At 48.7% G+C, this 17,907-nt stretch overlaps 1 protein-coding gene across 1 annotated transcript in view; it reads right to left on the bottom strand.

The window, feature by feature from the left end:
* Positions 1-17,907, bottom strand: part of STAG2 (stromal antigen 2) — a 1,172,735-nt gene that overhangs the window by 41,930 nt on the left and 1,112,898 nt on the right.

Below are 17,907 nucleotides of genomic sequence, written 5' to 3'. Positions count from 1 at the left end.
GATGACAAGCAGAAAATAAGGTAAAGATAAATGTAGAAATTACTTACCTGATAATTTCATTTTCCTTAATGTAGACAGATGGACTCAGGACCAATGGGTATAGTGTGCGCCTGATAGCAGTTGGAGACGGAGTCAGATTTCAATCTGACATCAGCACTACATATACCCGTGCACGAGGCTTTGCTCTGCAGTTTTCTCCTAGAAAAGCAATTATGGATATATGTGTGTTTGGGTAATTTTGATTAACTTGGGCCTTGATTTGTAGAGGTGGAGACTTGCCTGCCTCTACGTAGGCCGCCTTGATTACTTCTTTGATCCAGCGGGCTATGGTTGCCCGCGAGGCTGTTTCCCCTTGCTTCTTCCCACTGTTAAGAACGAACAGATGGTCCTTTTTCGTACAGGTTCGAATCTTTCCAGGTATTGAACTAGGAGTCTGCAGACATTCAGGTGGCAAAGAAGGCGTGAGTCTTCAGAGTCCTTATGCTCGTCTGGAGATGGCAGCGAGATGGTTTGGTCTAGATGGAAGTGAGAAACCACCTTTGGCAGGAAGGAGGATACAGTGCGCAGCTGTATGGATCCCGGCGTGAATCTGAGGAACGGTTCCTGGCATGACAGTGCTTGAAATTCGGAAATTGCCACGAGGAACGCAGTCTTCAAGGTCAGGAGCCGTAGGGACAGACCGCGAGTTGGTCTGAACAAAGCTCCCGCTAGGAAGTCTAACACTAGATTGAGATTCCATAGGGGTGTTGGCTACTTTAGAGGTGGCCGAATGTGCTTGACCCCTTTTAAGAAGCAGGAGACATCTGGGTGGGCCGCTAGGCTGGTGCCTTCCACCCTGGGTCTGAAGCTAATCAGGGCGGCCAGTTGCACCTTGATGGAGTTGAGGGACAACCCTTTGTTCACGCCGTCCTGCAGGAATTCCAGGATCATGGGGATTTTGGCTGTCCGTGGAAGGATGTCACGGTCCTCGCACCAGGCTTCGAATATTCTCCATACTCATTAACACTAGCAGTCGCCACTCTGACTCGCTTGTCCGTCGACTAACCCTTATAATTTAGTCATACCTTATAATCAGACATATTCCTTTTGAATCATATAACCACTCAGAAACTGATGTTGGCAGAATAAGGCCACAGCTTTTATTTATACATCATATCAAAACCTTCCTGGGTACCCGGGCCAGTAAGATGTGTCCATCGCTGCCCGCCGTAGGAACCAAGCAAGGCAGCATTAATCCATGGCCCCCCGCCTTGTCCTCGAGCAAGGGGGGCCCCCCCGCCCATCGGCACCTTCCACACCGTCACCTTTTGCGCTTCCCCCAGCACTAATCGGCTACCCAGCTGTCTTGTGATGCCACCGGCACCACTTGCCATATGCCCAAACCGGCTCGGGCCACTGCGAAGGCACGAGGTAAGGGGGACCCTTGCCTCGTGTCCCCCCCAATTAAATCATAAGCTGCGGCCCTTGTATTCTGCGTCTGTTATGCCATGTCTCAATGCCATGTCATGTCTCAATGGCCTCTATATCAGACAGGTGTACTCCATCCTGTCTGAACAGGCTTGGGCACGCAACCTCGGCCCACTGGTGTCCGATCTGTTTGCCACCTCTCCCTTGTATCCATCGTCCAATTTGTCTATTGACTTTCTCTTTCTAACCCGATTCCATAACTTAGTATCTTTCCACTTAATACGTGGGATGATTTCTGAACAGAATATTGCGGTTTTTGGGTATAATTCGACAATCTTGGTGAGGTCACTTTTTGCTGCTTTTATTAGTTGCTTGCATGTCGAAGAGCACAGATCATTGCCCCCCAGATGTATTACAATAACCTCTGCAGCAGCCCTTGAATCCCTCAGGTGCCGTAGTAGGAGCAATAACTGTTCCCATCGCATACCCGGTTTACCCATCCATGATATGGTCCATCCCTGTGGTGCCGGTCCTAAATGCTGCCCGTATGTTCTTTCCTTTGCTCTCTTAGCAGCCCAACGAACATAAGAGTGTCCCATGATTCAGGCTGCGCACTGTGTATCTCGCTGATCTGTAAAATACAATCAAGACTTATGGTTATCCGTGGTTACCTTGTCCAAGCGGACATATGTATTTAACAGCGTTGGAACGCCACTATCCGATTCTCTTAATTGTGGATGTTTGTAGCCTGGATTGCGCTGCGCTTGTTGCCACCCCAATTCTAAATGAATGCGTTGTGAAGTTTTTGGTGTCCAGATTCATTTTATGAATTGCCGCTTTTAAAACTGCTGTAAATTGGTATCTGGTGAGCAGTGTGCCATCCGTATGTATCAATAGATGTACTCCTTTTTCTGGTCTCAGCTGCAGATACTTCCTTGCGTTGTTTATTGGACAAGTATCGCATTCTGCCACCCGTTTTAATAGCAGCGTGGCTCCTCTTCCTTCTTGATCCGTTTTTGATTTGTGAATTGTGATGGTTAATGTGTCTGCTGCCAATATTACATTCTTCCGAAGTAACCCGCTCTGACCGGAGTCGTCTTTGTTGGCTGCTGTAAGTTCGCTCATCCGCATTGCTCCGAAGAATGCCAGTGAAAATGCCAGACGAAATAGTTCCCGTTCAAAATCCGATGAACATATGGATGATAATATTGTCCAGAGAGATTGCAACATGAAATGTGTGATGGGATGTCTTCTGTCGCTGATATGACAGACTTTCTTTGCCCATCCTGTCATCATTTTCTTCACAATGAAGCACGTAGTTGGGTCCCCCCAGCCCCTCGCCTTAAAGAAGAATGACAGTCCGGCCAGGTGTGTTAATACAGCATTCCTTGATATACTGTTTTCTTTTGCTGTGGCGACATATTACCGATCCTTGTCTCCATCCGTTCTCTCTGAGGAAGGTAGTGACGTAATCGTATCCTCTGCAATATGACTTCCATGTGGATGGTGCTGGCATGACTGACCCTGTTTCTTCTGCTGTTGGTACCTGTTTGAAAAACAAATGTCATTTAGCGAGAGACAGGGCATCCGCTGCGCCATTGCTTGTCCCCGGAACATGCCTAGCTTGCAGCTTTAGGTTATTTCGCAATGCCGCCAGCACTACCTCCCTGAGAAGATTGACCACTCTTGGGCATTTAGCTGATTGTGAGTTCAATACTTGCCCAACTGCTTTGTCGTCGCACCAGAAAATGATCTGCTTATTCCTAAGCCTGTTACTCCATAATACCAGAGTAACTAGAATGGGAAATCTCTCAAAATATGTTTTTGTGAGTCCACTATCGATCCACTCCACTGGCCATGGCTCTGCACACCATACCTGTTGACAGATAGCACCAAAACCCCAGCCTCCAGATGCGTCTGGGTGGATGTTCAAGTCTCTGTTGGAAAGTGGTGCCTCCTGTATGACGGATACTCCGTTGAAGTCCTTAAGGAATTCTTTCCATATCTTTAGATCTTCGCATATTTCTTTCGATACTCTCAGAAAATGGTGTGGACGTCTTATACCTGCTGTTGCCGCTGCCAATCTTCACATAAATGCCCGTCCCATGGGGATGACCCTAATGCAAAGTTCAATGTTCCCAGCATGGATTGTGCTGTCCGCAGGGTTATTTTCTTTACTGACATTGTTTGTTGTATGGATATGCGCAGGTTTTCCACTTTTTCCTCCGGGAGTCTTGCTATCATTCTGGTGGAGTCCAGCTCGATGCCCAGGAATGATAAGATTGTTAAGAACATAAGAACATAAGAAATTGCCATGCTGGGTCAGACCAAGGGTCCATCAAGCCCAGCATCCTGTTTCCAACAGAGGCCAAACCAGGCCACAAGAACCTGGCAATTACCCAAACACTAAGAAGATCTCATGCTACTGATGCAATTAATAGCAGTGGCTATTCCCTAAGTAAAATTGATTAATAGCCATTAATGGACTTCTCCTCCAAGAACTTATCTAAACCTTTTCTGAACCCAGCTACCTTCCGTTTTCTCGTGTGCCAATGGTACTCCGAATTCCTTCGCAATCGTCTGGAATTCTTTCAGCAAGTTGCCGCATGTGTTCGTGCTTTTTGGCCCAACGAATAAGAAGTCGTCCAGGTAATGTATAATATTTTCTGAATTTGTTGGTTTATGTTTTTATTTATTTATTTTATTTGTTTAAGGTTTTTATATACCGGCATTCAAGAACTCGTTCTCATCATGTCGGTTTACAGATAACAGGGGTGCAAAACTATAACCAAAAACATAAATAAACGTGAAGAAGCGATGCAGTTACATTTAACAAGGGCTAAGAACTGGGATTGTAAGAATTAAAAAGAGATAGAGGAGGATAAATTATATACAAGTGTACAGTGTAAATATGGAGTCCACTATATATACACATCTTCTAAGCAGAGAAAATGATTGATGGTGCGTGTTAGGTGGAGTTCGGGAAGGCTTGCCTGAAAAGCCATGTTTTAAGTCTTTTCCTAAAGGTTAGGAGGCATGGTTCATTTCTGAGATCTGGGGTGATGGAGTTCCATAGCGGTGGTCCTGCTGTGGAAAGGGCTCTGTCTCTCAAGGTGCTGTGGTTAGTAGTTTTTGTGGGTGGAACAAGGAGGCATCCTCTGTAGGCTTCCCTGGTCGGTCTTGTAGATTTGTGTAAACGGGGAGGAATTTGTAGGTCGATTTTGGTATGTTGGTGTATGATTTTGTATAACAAGGTGATAGATTTGTAAATGACTCTGAAATGAATTGGTAACCAGTGGAGGTTTTGTAGGACTGGGGAGATGTGGTCTCTTTTCCTGGTGTTTGTTAGTAGACGGGCTGCTGTGTTTTGAACCATTTGGAGCGGTTTTGTGTATGAGGCGGGGAGGCCAAGTAAAGTGGAGTTGCCGTAGTCTAATTTAGAGAAAATGAGGGCTTTTAGGATGGTTCTGAAGTCTATGGCGTGGAATAGTGGTCTTATCCTTTTTAAGACTTGCAGTTTATAGAAGCAGTCTTTGGTAGTTTTTTATTTTATTTATTTATTTATTTTAGATTTTTATATACCGGCATTCAAGACATCAGTCACATCATGCTGGTTCACATAAAACAGGGGTGCAAAGTAAACATAACTATAACAATGGTGCTGAAAAGGCAGTTACATATAACAAGGTGATAAGAACTTGGCTTAGAAGGAAGAGAAAGGACAGGTTATTAATTCACACAAGTAAAACGATAGAAGATAAGTTTTGTTGATGTGGGCTTTGAAGTTCAGTTTGTTATCGATTAGTACACCTAGATCCCTCACATGAGTGGTTTGTAGGTTGGTTGGGAGACGAGCTGTGAGATTATCATCAGGAGTTATGAGTAGTACTTCGGTTTTGGATGAGTTTAGTACCAGATTAAGGCTGTTGAGGAGGCTTTTAATTTCTAGTTGACAGGATTCCCAGTATTCGAGGGTTTTTGAGTATGATTCTTTGATTGGGATCAGGATCTGGATGTCGTCCGCATAAAGAAAGTGAATTAAATTGAGGTTGGTAAGGAGTTGGCAGAGTGGTAGGAGGTAAATATTAAAGAGTGTAGGGGATAAAGAGGAACCCTGTGGGACTCCGATGGTCGAGTCGTGGCGTGTTGATTCTTTGTTCTGGATTTTTACTTTGTAGCCTCTGTTGGTTAGAAACGATTTGAACCAGGAGAGTGCTAATCCAGAGATTCCTATCGCAGCTAACTGGTTGATGAGGATAGCGTGATTTACGGTATCGAAAGCTGCTGAAAGGTCCAGAAGGACCAATAGAAAGGAATGTCCTTTGTCTGTACCTAGGATGAGGAGGTCTGTAAGAGAGGTAAGTAGGGATTCTGTGCCCCGATTTTTGCGGAATCCATGTTGTGAGGCGGATAGAAGTTTGTTGTCTTCAATGAAGTCCGATAGTTGGGAGTTAACAAGCTTTTCCATAATCTTTGCTATGATAGGGAGATTAGCTATTGGGCGGTAATTGTTGGGGTCTTTTAGGTCCAAGTTGGGTTTTTTAAAAAGTGGTTTGAGTGAGGCTTGTTTGAGGTCTTCTGGGAAGGAACCTTGGGAAAGTGAACAGTTGATGATGTCAGCTAATGTTTTGGAGATAGCGTCTGGTATTGAGAAGAGAAGTTTTGAGGGAATATGGTCCGCTGGGTGTGAGGATGGTTTCATTCTTCTGATGATGGATTGGATTTCGGATGAAGAGGTAGGTTCAAACATTTCTAGGTGAATGTTTTTGAAGTGAGGCATTTGAGCTTGTGTTAGTGGAGCGATATTGGAAGGAAGATGATTAAGAAGATTCTTTATTTTGTTTTGAAAGAAGAGAGCGAGTTCATCTGCTTTGGCTTCAGCTTGATTACTAGGGCATTCTGGTGAGGGAACTTGGGTGAGGGTGGAAACATAGTTGAATAGAGCTTTCGCGTCAAAGACTAAGTTGTGAATTTTGGAGGCAAAAAAGTCTCTTTTTGCTTTGGAGGTGCAGACCTTGTATTGGTGTAGCGTGAGTTTGTAGGCTGAAAGTGTGCTGGCACTTGGATTTTTCCTCCAGTTAGATTCCTTTTGTCTTAGATTTTGTTTAAGCCTTCTAAGATCGTTTGTGAACCATGGTTGTTTTTTGGAGGCATCTGGGTGAGGTTTTTTTGTTGTTAGGAGGCAGAGCTTATTGGCTATGGATTCTGTGATAGTATTCCAGGAGCGTAGGGCAGTATTGGGATCAGTGAGATCTATAGCGGGAAGGTGTTTGGACAATTGATTGGTGAGGTCATCGGGGTTGCAAGATTTCCTGTAGGTAAAGGATGGGGAAGGTGTATGAGGGGTAATAGATTTTTCCAGTAAGAATGAGGTAGAAATCAGGGAGTGATCCGACCAGGGTACCTTCAAATTATTTAGTGGTGAAGATGGTTTTATGCCTTTGTTGATGAAGATCAGGTCCAGCGTATGTCCTGCTTTATGTGTCGGGTTTTTGACTATTTGGGAAAAGCCCATCGCTGTGAATGTTAGTAGAAGAGTTTGGCAGCTAGGTGAGAGAGTGGGGTTGCCCATGTGGAGATTGAAGTCTCCTAATATTATTGCTGGGGCGTCCAGGTTGAGGTGTGTTGTGGTTATTTCGATGATGGGTGAGACGTCAGATTCTAATAGTCCTGGGGGGGGAGGTCTCTGACGTCACCGGCGCAACTTTTTGGCTCGGGCGGTGCAGGTTGTCGTCGTCGTCGGGAAAGTGGGGGGTCCCTCCCGGAAAAACTCCTCCCCAGCACGTAAGGCAGGTAAGAGAAACTGGACTCCCGCGTGGTCGGCACGGGGGCCCACGGTGGTAGGGCGAGAGGATGAAGGCCTTACCCCGATGGGCTCAAGCGCCGGCCCCTCTCCCAGCTCCCACGGGTGAATCCTGCTTCAGAGGTGTCTGCAGCGAGAAAGAGAGCGCCTGAGAGGCTGCTCTCTTTTTTAAATCTGGTGCGGTCGCGGGTCTCTGACGTCACCGGCGCGACTTTTTGGCTCGGGCGGTGCAGGTCGTCGTCGTCGGGAAGGTGGGGGGTCCCTCCCGGAAAAACTCCTCCCCAGCACGTAAGGCAGGTAAGAGAAACTGGACTCCCGCGTGGTCGGCACGGGGGCCCACGGTGGTAGGGCGAGAGGATGAAGGCCTTACCCCGATGGGCTCAAGCGCCGGCCCCTCTCCCAGCTCCCACGGGTGAATCCTGCTTCAGAGGTGTCTGCAGCGAGAAAGAGAGCGCCTGAGAGGCTGCTCTCTTTTTTAAATCTGGTGCGGTCGCGGGTCTCTGACGTCACCGGCGCGACTTTTTGGCTCGGGCGGTGCAGGTCGTCGTCGTCGGGAAGGTGGGGGGTCCCTCCCGGAAAAACTCCTCCCCAGCACGTAAGGCAGGTAAGAGAAACTGGACTCCCGCGTGGTCGGCACGGGGGTCCACGGTGGTAGGGCGAGAGGATGAAGGCCTTACCCCGATGGGCTCAAGCGCCGGCTGCGCGGGCCCCTCTCCCAGCTCCCATGGGTGAATCCTGCTTCGGAGGCGTCTGCAGCGAGAAAGAGTTCCATGTTCCATGCTGACTCTTCTCTGTCCCATTGCCTTTGAGCCGTTAGCTCCTGGCAGTGGGCTCCACATCCCTATAGGCTCGCATCCGTGGTGAGCAAGGTCCATTCTGGTGGGGATAGGCTTGTTCCCTCGCTTAGATGGTCTTCTTGTAGCCACCATTGTAGTTGGTTACAAACCTTCACCAGTAGCCGGAGGGGAGCTGGAGTCAAGCATCGGGTTCCACCGTGACAGTAGGGAATGTTGTAGGGGCTGCATGCCATGAGTCTGAGGACTTGGAGATAGTCTCATGCCGTGGGGAGAGTGGAGTTCAACAATGCACGTAGTTGTTCCATCAGTCTCCTTCTCCTTGTAGGGGGAAGGGTGACTATGTTCCATTTGTGTCGAACCGGACTCCCAGGTACTCTAGTAATTGGGAGGGCTGCAGGTGACTCTTGGGTGTGTTGACGACCCACCCGAGGCTCTGCAGTAGTTCCTTGACTCTGGTTGTTGCTTGATGGCTTTCCTCTGGCGATTTCGCTCTGATCAGTCAATTGTCTAGGTATGGGTGCACGAGGATTCCTTCTTTCCTCAGTGTCACCGCTACTACCGCTATGATCTTGGTGAACATTTGGGGAACCATAGCTAGCCTGAACGGTAGGGCCTGGAACTGGTAGTGCTGGCCCAATATGCGAAGCGTAGGAAACGCTGATGGATGCAATGGATTGGTATGTGGAGATAGGCTTCTGAAAGATCCAGGGAAGTCAGGAATTCTCCCGGTTGTACTGCCTTTATGACTGAATGCAGGGTTTCCATGCAGAAGCGGGGTACCTTCAGGTAGCGATTGACGGTCTTCAGGTCCAGTATGGGCTGGAATGTTCTCTCTTTCTTGGGCACGATGAAGTAGATGGAATAGTGCCCAGAATTTTGTTGGTGTGTGGGCACTGATGTTATTGCCTTTAGGGCGAGGAGTTTTGATAGTGTGTTTTCTACTGCCTTCCTCTTGGAGGGGTCATGGCATGGAGAAATCACAAACTTGTCCAGGGGGATGCCGTGGAATTCCAGGTAGTATCCCTCTCGGATGATGGATAGGACCCAATTGTCTGACGTTATTTCAACCCATTTTTGGTAGAATAGGGCAAGTCTGCCCCTATGATCTCTTCCTGTAGATGGGTCTGCTGATTCTCATTGCATGTTGTGGCTGGGTCCTGGTCCCGAGCCGGCTCTTCTTTTGTTGTGTTTGTTCCAAAAGGACTGTCCCCTGCCGGCGGGGCGAGGGGCTTGGTAAGTGTTTTTGTATGGTCTAAAACGCTGGGATCCTCTGCCTTTCGGTGCCTGGGAAGAGGGGCGTTCGTTCCTCTTGTTTCTGTCCTCCGGTAGACGGGGTACTGGGGACTCGCCCCATTTGTTGGCTAATTTGTCCAGTTCGCTTCCGAATAGGAGTGTTCCTCTAAAGGGCATTCTCGTGAGCCTCATCTTAGAGGTCGCGTCAGCTGACCAGCTTCGGAGCCAGAGCTGTCTTCTGGTTGCCACTATGGATGAGAGGCTCCTGGCTGAGGTGCATACCAGGTCTGAGGTCGCATCCGTGAGGAATGATATTGCCGGGTCTAATGCCTCAATTGGCTTAGTTTCATCCCTGGATAGGCAGGCGCGTGATACCACGGTGCAGCAGGCAGCGATCTGTAAGGTCATAGCTGATACATCGTAAGACTGCTTGAGGATGGATTCCTGCCGACTGTCATTGGCATCCTTGAGTGAAGCTCCTCCCTCGACTGGTATGGTAGTGTGCTTTGTGGTGGTGCAGACCAGGGCGTCTACCTTGGGAAACTTCAGGAGTTCCTTCGTTGCGGGGTACAAGGGGTAGAGAGCTTCTAGGGCTCTCCCTCCCTTAAAGATGGCCTCTGGAGCGTCCCATTCCAGGTCGATCAGTTGTTGTACGGCCTGTAGTGTAGGAAAATGGCATGAGGTCTGGCGAAGCCCGGCCAAGAAGGGGCTCGCCTTGGACACTGCTGTGTTGCACGTGTCCAGGATGGCCAATGTCTTTAGACTTGTGGCTATGAGATCTGATAATTCGTCTTTTCGAAAGACGCGCATCATGGTTCGATATGGTTCTGTTCCTGGAGGGATTTCCCCCTCTTCCAGGGGTTCTGATTCCTCCTCCGAGTCATCTGTGTCCCCCCTAAGGGGAGGTATTTGGTGGAGGCCGGGAGGTTCTGGACCACTGGCTGGGGTTGTGGTTGTGCCGCTGGTGGCCCTGTCTGTGCGTGTATGTAAGTTTGCAGCTCAGCGAAGAATCCCGTCCAGGTGAAGTTGCCTGGGACCACATTGGGTCCGACGGCGCTCCCCGAGGGCCCCCACCGTGAAGGGGCCGAGTCGGGAATAGAGAGGTCTGGGGTAGTCTCACTGGTAGATCTGGAGTCCTCTACAGGCTGAGGGGGACCTTGTCTTGGTTCCTCCCTGAGCTTCTTCGCATAGCAGGCACAGGGCGGAATTCACCTCAGGCTGCGCCGCTCTCAGGTGGCATGCCAGACAGAGGACTTGACCTTTAGCTGTCTTGGACTGCGGTGCCATGATTTGCGAGTGAATTCTGTACAGATGCGTGTGCCGGGAGGCCTGATTATGCGTTCCAGATGCGCCTACGTTGTTCGCGTAGGAATGGAAGAGGCGCGCGTGGCTGAGCGCGGGCCTAGTTGTGCGCTCTGCACCCTTGAGCGTGCCGCTGTGCACCCGGCCCCGATGTATGCGTTGCTGTGTGCACGGCGCAGATGTGTGCGCCGCTAAGCGCATAAGTACTTTGTGCGCCCGGCTCAGATGTGCGGATGATGCAACGACCAGTGGGGGGAAAAGGCGCCAGTGACCATGCGGTAAGATGGCGGCCACCTCAGGGGGTCTCCACGTGGGAGGAACCTTCTTGCCGGATTGGGGACTAGCCCAGACGGGGCTGCTCAACCCGATTGTACAGATGCCGGAGGGACGGTCTGTGTGGCTGTCAGAGCCTTGGAGACCAGAGATTTAGAGAAAGTTTTCTACCTTACCTTGTCTCGGCGCTTCCCGGTCCTCTGCCGGGCAGTCTCCGGCTGCGGGGGGAGAGGGAATTACCTTCACCGCCGCGCTCGGTTCTGCACCCGCTGCCTCTCAGCTGCTCCCTTTTCAGGAGGCTAAGTACAAGCCAGGTCGGCTACCGGACCGAGGCTGCCTCTCAGCCACTCCCTTTCCCAGGGGCTAAGTCCACGCCAGGACCGAGGCTTACTTCTGAGGGATCTCGGAAATCAGCTCAGGAAACCTCGACGGGGTAAGGACCCTTAGGTATCACCGCAGAAGAATGGGGATCGTTTTGGAGGTAAGGTTTTCTTTGTTTCTTCTTTAAATTTGGAGTTTGGTTTTCTAATGCTGTGCAAGCATGTGTGAAGTCCCGAACTGCTATGGAGACGGAAAAAATTGGAGAGCAAAGCCTCATGCACGGGTATATGTAGTGCTGAAGTCAGATTGAAATCTGACTCCGTCTCCAACTGCTATCAGGAGCACACTATACCCATTGGTCCTGAGTCCATCTGCTACACACTAGGAAATGAATTATGAGCTAGTAATACCATAAGCCACAGGTTAGCTGGGTTGGAATCAGTAGACTACAACTCCCCCAAATCTAAGCAGGTCAGGTGGCTGGGTACCATCCAGAAGGCCATAAGGCAACCATATAGTCGAGCAACAAGCTCACTAGTTTTTGTGACTGTTTAAATTATTATAAAGTTTAGTGGTAAGACATGCTGGTGGCAGCAGGGGGGTGTCAACTTTGAATCACATCTACCCAAGAACCAAAAAGACAACAACAAAGAACTGACTGCTGAAGGAGCAATATTCTACAAGATGACAAAAGCCTCTACTGCTAGCATTTGGGCTATATCTTTAGCAATATCAAAATTAACTGGGTGGGGGAGGGGGGGAGGGAGACAATGAAAACTGGCCTTTATCTGCTATTGATTACTATGTTATTATGATTTCCATTCAAATATAGAGCACAAACTAATTTAGTAACCATTTGTTACTAGTTTTTTTTCCTTCCAACACAAAATAATCCTAAAAATGGATGTCACAATAAACATACTTCAAGTTGAATAAATAATTCCTTTCACCCTGCATATCCCAGCCATTGGAAAGGTTATGTTGGAGTTGGCTCTTAATTTTTATCAAAATTAAAATGAAGGCTCCTGTTTCCAGAGCAATTTCTTAAATTTTGTTTTGATAAATGAAGTAATACAGTTGCTGTATTAGTCCAGTTAAAAGGCACAGGCCAGTCGCAAATGGATTGTTATACAACTGTCTCTTGTCTAACCCCTTCTAAATCTTTTACAGTTGAAAGCACCAAATGGTGGCTCACATTAAAAAATGAATCTTCTATGTATTCATTTGTAGAAAACTAAATTGCAACTGCTCATAGTCCGTGATATCACAAGAATGGTTTATCATAATTGAAGTGATAGTGTGTGTATGTGTCTGTGTGGAGGGGGGAGTAAAAAATCTGTTTAAGTTTTATTTGAAGAAAAAGTATGCATATGATACCAACTCAACTGCAAAAAAGACCATATCCATTATTCTTGATTTTTTTCGCCTATCTTTATTATAGGAACATTTCTAAGCATGTCTCATAAGCACATTCAGTATCCATTTAAATCACCATACCATGAACAAATCTCCTAGCACAGCCTACAAAAATCTCATGACAAAGTATAAAGCAGATTGGAAAATAACAAAATCATCTGATCAATCGAACAACTAATTTTAAAATGCAAGACTCCTCCCCCACAAACAGCTGAAGTTCCCATCTAATTAATCCATCTTATTACAACTTTTTTTTTTCAAAATACTCGCAAAAGGGGCTCAACTGGTCAAAAATAAATCATTCCCCTTTAAGAGATTTTTTTTCATGTGTCAACAATTTTCTGGTTTTTACAAACCATTCCCTATAAGTTGGGCAATCAAGAGACTTCCAATATCTCACCATTACAAATCTTGCTGTCTTTAGTAGTAGCACCAATAGGAGACTTCTTAACATTTCTATAGTGCTACACAACATATGCAGCACTGTACAACCATAAAAAAAAAGACAGGCCCTACTCAGAGCAGTGGTTCTCAACCTTTTTCCTATCAGGACACACCTGAGAGATGATGCTCACATGCATGACACACTGAACACATGACTATATAGCAAATGTTGCTTACCTGTAACAGGTGTTCTCACAGGACAGCAGGATGTTAGTCCTCACATATGGGTGACATCACAGGATGGAGCCCTGTTTGGAAAACTTTTCTGTCAAAGTTTCTATAAAGCTTTGACTGACACTGGCACACTGAGCATGTTCAGCCTGCAATTATCCCTGTGACCACAGGTGTCTCCCTCAGTCTCGTCTTATAGCAAAAAGCGCAAGCAAAACTAAAATAAAAGTAAAAACGTATACAGACCCAACTCCGCGGGGTGGCGGGTGGGTTTTGTGAGGACTAACATCCTGCTGTCCTGTGAGAACACCTGTTACAGGTAAGCAACATTTGCTTTCACACAGGACAAGCAGGATGGTAGTCCTCACATATGGGTGAGTACCGAGCTGAGGATGCCCGAGAGTGCACCAAATGCACCCAAGACGCGCAAAAGGCGCAATGACAGAGGTGGAATTTGGAACCGAGCGCATCCTGAAAACCTTAACGGGTTGGTGGAAGGATGTTGGGTAGTTAAACTGAAAAGAATAGGAGTAGACGGACTGGCCAAACATGGAGCATGCCGGCTAGATGAATCTAAGCAATAATGGCTGCGAAGGTATGGAGAGAGCTCCAGGTCGCAGCCTGATAAATATGTACAAGCAGCACCAGCCGAAGGTAAGCTATGGAGGCTGGGACAGATGGAACACAGTGTGGTTACACACAGTGTTGTAGTGAAATGCCTGCTTGTTGGTAGGAAAAAGAGATACAGACCGTCAATTAGGAGGAATAGGTCTGTTTGCCCACTGGATCTCGCAACTTCGCTCTTGCCACAGAAGGAAAGAGTTAGGTGGAATTCCTATGGAGTGTAGTGCGGTCTAGATAGAATGCAAGTGCACTATTACAGTCCAAGGAGTGGAAAAACCCTCTCGCTTTGGTGAGAGAGAGGTGTTGGGAAAGTGGGCAGAGTATATTCTGAGTAAAGTGAGATGCAACGTCTACCTTAAGGAGGATTAGGAAGTTGAAAATGTAAAACCACTCGTCACGGAGGAACGCAGGGTCGGGTGAGTATGTAACAAGGTGTGTAACTCACGGACCCTGTTGGTAGAAGTGATGTCTATGAGGGAAAGAGTTCCCCATGGCAGACTGTTAAGAGAGAGGAATGGAAAGGCTCGAATGGAGAACGTATGAGTCTTGTAAGCACGAATTACATGTCCCATTCCGTGACTAGTGAAAACAGCGGTGGCTTGATCAGTGGATAATCCATGGTAAGCTGACTCAGAAGGGGTTGACCGTTAAACGGGTATCCCCACTCCAAAGTGGTACGCCAATTGGAACCGAGGTGTACCCGTGTGAAAGATGTCTGGGGAGCAGAATCCGAGTGTTACGCTTGGGCTGAGTTCAGGGGTAGTGAACACCACCCAAAAGGGTGGCTCCAGGTGGAGAGAGACAGGGATGGCTGGAAACCGTGTCTGGGTCCCGGCTGGGTCAGGGCAGACAGCAAGTAGCAGTGTCTGGGTCTAGGCTGGATCAGGGCAGGCGGCAGTTAGCAGGGTCTGGGTCCAGGCTGGGTCAGGGCAGGAGGCAGATAGCAGTGTCTAGGTTCAGGCTGGGTCAGGGCAGGAGGCAGAGCAAGGCAGGTCAGAAGGCCCGTAGGCCACACACACACAGAAGGCCCGTAGGCCAGACACCGTAAGCGGGGCAAGGCAGGTCAGAAGGCCCGTAGGCCACACACACACAGAAGGCCCGTAGGCCACACACCGTAAGCGGGGCAAGGCAGGTCAGAAGGCCCGTAGGCCACACACACAGAAGGCCCGTAGGCCACACACCGTAAGCGGGGCAAGGCAGGTCAGAAAGCCCGTAGGCCACACACACACAGAAGGCCCGTAGGCCACACACCGTAAGCGGGGCAAGGCAGGTCAGAAGGCCCGTAGGCCACACACGCACAGAAGGCCCGTAGGCCACACACCGTAAGCGGGGCAAGGCAGGTCAGAAGGCCCGTAGGCCACACCCACACAGGAGGCCCGTAGGCCACACACAGTAAGCAGGGCAGAGAGCCCGTAGGCCAAACACACACAGACAGTAGAGCAGAGGGCCCGTAGGACTGCACGCACAGTAAGCAAGGCAGGGCAGGGCAGAAGGTCCGAAGACCATACACAGCACAAGGTAGAAGGCCCGAAGGCCGCGCAAGGCAAGGCAAGGCAAGGCAAGGCAAGACAAGACAAGGTAGAAGGCCCGAAGGCCGCGCAAGGCAAGGCAAGGCAAGACAGAAGGCCCGAAGGCCACGCAAGGCAAGGCAAGACAGAAGGCCCAAAGGCCACGCAAGGCAAGGCAAGACAAGGTAGAAGGCCCGAAGGCCGCGTAAGGCAAGGCAAGACAGAAGGCCTGTAGGCCACGCAAGGCAGGGCAAGGCAAGACAAGGTAGAAGGCCGGAAGAGGCCCCGCAAGGCAAGGCAGAAGGCCCGAAGGCCACGCAAGGCAAGGCTAGGCAAAGCAAGGTCAAAGGACTACACGCACAGGAAGCAAGGAAGGCTAGAGCAGGGAGCCCAGGCGAGCTTGATGCCGAAGCACTGAGGGAACTGTCAGGCAGGGTTATAAGGGAAAGCCCAGAACATAGAGAGGAGAAGGGAGATAGACTGGGCCTGTCAGGGGAGCCAGCTCTAGAGGGACCCCTGGTGGTGAGGCGGTTGCACAGCAGCCATAGCCGTAACACCGAGGGAGTAAGAAAAAAGAGTGGTGTAGAAAAAAGAAAAAGGGTAAAACCCTTTTGTAAGCATCATGTGGTAAATCATGCCATTTTGAATGGTAGGATTTGGGTGTGGAAGGGTTTTTTTGATGCTACCAGTACCCGAGAGCATCAGTGAGTCTGTGATATGAGACTGACTTGTGAGAAGGCGAATTGGTTACTGGTGTGATAGAACGAGAAGTATGGGACGCCTACTGGTCTCGGCCAAGACGTGGGTCTGAGGAACAATGAACCCCGTCCCGTTTTAGCATTAGAAGAGTGCTGGCTATGAAGGCAGTATTGGAAGGCATAAGGGCATAACTCATCGCTAGAAGCTCCAGGAAGTTCATGTGAAACTGTGCCTGGAGCGGAATAGACGCATATTGGGTTGAGAAGATGTTAGGTCAAACTTTACAACCCTGAGTAAACGTGAGCATTAGCAGGAGCAGACTAGGCTTTGGTTCTAGATCTGCAATATGGATGAGGGACGAAAGCGGTTGAACAGCTTAGACCCACTGATAATAAAATTTCACTGAACCTAATCCATAGCAATGAGGAAAGTGCATAGTGAAAAAACCCCATGGCCCAACAACGAAAGAAATGAGGGGCTGAAGTTATGGAATATGCGCGCAGGGACATATAGGAATTTGTTAGAATGTCTGCGCGGTTGCTGGACAGGAAGGTCGTTGTGACTGTGGTGTCCAGAAGTGTTCTATAAGGGATTTATGGCAGTGACAGCAATCCCAGGTAGTAGATTTATAGTGAGTCATGAAGAAGTTAGAGCTCCTTGCTTGGATTGACTGGGGTTATGCAGCTGTCCATGCAAGGAAAAGCGTGAATGATGTTGTACTCCATAGAGAAACAGAAGTCACTGATAGTGATTTAATGAGATACCCCAGTTGCCGAAGCTGGTGCAACTGGCAGAGCTTGGGATTGTAATATTGTTGACTCACCATGAAGCACATAGAAAGATTAGAGGAAATCTACTTACTGCGATATGGAAGCATGGTGACGAGAAATGTAGAGATTACTTACCTGATAATCTCCTTTTCCTTAGTGTATGCAGATGGACTCAAAACAAATGGGAATAGTGTGCTCGTGCTAGCAGTTGGAGACGGATCTGACGTCAGCACGGGTACATATACCCCCACAGAAAGTGTAGCAAATCAGTAATCTTCCTTGCAAAAGCTTTTATGGATATATGTGTGACTGACCGATCGATTAAATGAACAGGATTACCCTGACCAATTGATGGTAGCTGGAGTCCGCCAGTGTACTCAGCCGGAAGGCATCGACACCCGGCAGGGTGGATGCCCTATATAAGAAAACATGTCGTACCGTGAGTCGGCGAATCCCCATGTATACCGGCAGCCGGGCGGGATGCTGAGTTCATCTACATTTCCTAGCGTGTAGCAGATGGACTCAAAACAAATGGGATGTACAAAAGCTACTCCCGGACTGGGCGGGAGGCTGCCCGAGGACCGTGTAGGATTGCCCTCGCAAATGCTGTGTCCTCCCTGGCCTGGACGTCCAGACGGTAGAATCTGGAGAAGGTATGGAGTGAGGACCACGTTGCCGCTTTACATATCTCTGCAGGCGACAGCATCTTAGTTTCTGCCCAAGAGGCCGATTGTGCTCTGGTAGAATGAGCCTTGACCTGTAGACGTGGTGGTTTTCCTGCCTCTATGTAGGCTGCCTTGATAACTTCTTTAATCCAGCGGGCGATGGTCAGCCGTGAGGCCGCTTCCCCTTGCTTCTTCCCGCTGTGCAGGACGAACAGGTGGTCCATCTTTCGTACTGCTTCTGACATTTCCAGGTATCTGGACAGCAGTCTGCCGATGTCGAGATGGCGTAGCATTCGACCTTCTTCCGACTTCTTCAAACCTTCCGTGGTAGGCAAGGATATGATTTGGTTGAGGTGAAATTGTGAGACCACTTTGGGTAAAAAGGAAGGAACCGTGCGAAGATGGATAGCCTCTGGAGTGATTCTGAGAAACGGATCACGGCAGGACAGTGCTTGTAGCTCTGGGATGCGGCGT

This window comes from Rhinatrema bivittatum, chromosome 6, assembly GCF_901001135.1.
Source record: "Rhinatrema bivittatum chromosome 6, aRhiBiv1.1, whole genome shotgun sequence".
NCBI classification, from domain to species: Eukaryota; Metazoa; Chordata; class Amphibia; order Gymnophiona; family Rhinatrematidae; genus Rhinatrema; species Rhinatrema bivittatum.
This window is presented reverse-complemented; position numbering and strand designations above follow the sequence as displayed.